This window comes from Cornus florida, unplaced genomic scaffold, assembly GCF_030987335.1.
Source record: "Cornus florida cultivar Cherokee Brave unplaced genomic scaffold, ASM3098733v1 CherokeeBrave_3.0.0_Hap2_scaffold_160, whole genome shotgun sequence".
Lineage (NCBI taxonomy): Eukaryota > Viridiplantae > Streptophyta > Magnoliopsida > Cornales > Cornaceae > Cornus > Cornus florida.
The window spans coordinates 52,501-54,105 of record NW_026775650.1 but is presented as its reverse complement, the minus strand read 5'-3'; positions in this window follow the sequence as shown (position 1 = coordinate 54,105).

Sequence of the window (1,605 nt, the reverse complement as noted above, 5' to 3'; positions counted from 1 at the left end):
GGGCACCGTATGCTAAAAAATGAAGTTCGGAGTTTGGGTTCGGAAATTTTATGGGAGCTTCCTAGAAGCCTAAGAAGTGTTTTGCTCGAGACGGATTTCGATTTGGAGGTCCCCCGAGTTAATTTTGCCCATTACGACTCCTCGCCCGCACGCTCGTGCACCCCGGCGTGCACGTGGGCATTGTATGCTAAAAAATGAAGTGTGGAGTTTGGGTTCGGAAATTTTATGGGAGCTTCCTAGAAGCCTAAGAAATGCTTTGCTCGAGACGGATTTTGATTTGGAGGTCCCACGAGTTAGTTTTGGCCCATTATGACTCCTCGCCCGCACGCTCAAGCACCCCGGCGTGCACGTGGTCATCGTATGCTAAAAAATGAAGTTTGGAGTTTGGGTTTGAAAATTTTATGCGAGCTTCCTAGAAGCCTAAGAATGCTTTGCTCGAGACGAATTTCGATTTGGAGGTCCCCCGAGTTAATTTTGCCCATTATGACTCCTCGTCCGCACGCTCGTGCACCCCGACGTGCACGTGGGCATCGTATGCTAAAAAATGAAGTTTGGAGTTTGGGTTTGAAAATTTTATGGGAGCTTCCTAGAAGACTAAGAAATGCTTTGCTCGAGACGGATTTCGATTTGGAGGTCCCCCGAGTTAATTTTGCCCATTATGACTCCTCGCCCGCACGCTCGTGCACCCCGGCGTGCACGTGGGCATCGTTGGCTAAAAAATGAAGTTTGGAGTTTGGGTTTGAAAATTTTATGGAGCTTCCTAGAAGCCTAAGAAGTGCTTTGCTCGAGACGGATTTCGATTTGGAGGTCCCCCGAGTTAATTTTGCCCATTATGACTCCTCGCCCGCACGCTTAAGCACCCCCGCGTGCACGTGGGCATTGTGTGCTAAAAAATGAAGTTTGGAGTTTGGGTTTGAAAATTTTATGGGAGCTTCCTAGAAGCCTAAGAAATGCTTTGCTCGAGACGGATTTCGATTTGGAGGTCCCCCGAGTTAAGTTTGCCCTTTATGACTCCTCGCCCGCATGCTCGTGCACACCGGCGTGCACGTGGGCATCGTATGCTAAAAAATGAAGTTTGGAGTTTGGGTTTGAAAATTTTACGGGAACTTCCTAGAAGCCTAAGAAATGCTTTGCTCGAGACGGATTTCGATTTGGAGGTCCGCCGTGTTAATTTTGCCAATTACGGCTCCTCGCCCGCACGCTCGTGCACCCCGACGTGCACACCGGCGCGCACGTGGGCATCGTATGCTAAAAAATGAAGTTTGGAGTTTGGGTTTGAAAATTTTACGGGAACTTCCTAGAAGCCTAAGAAATGCTTTGCTCGAGACGGATTTCGATTTGGAGGTCCCCCGAGTTAATTTTGCCCATTACGACTCCTCGCCCGCACGCTCGTGCACCCGGCGTGCACGTGGGCATAGTATGCTAAAAAATGAAGTTTGGAGTTTGGGTTCGGAAATTTTATGGGAGCTTCCTAGAAGCCTAAGAACTGCTTTGCTCGAGACGGATTTTGATTTGGAGATCCCCCGAGTTAGTTTTGCCCATTATGACTCCTCCCCCGCACGCTCAAGCACCCCCGCGTGCACGGGGGCATCGTATGCTAAAAAA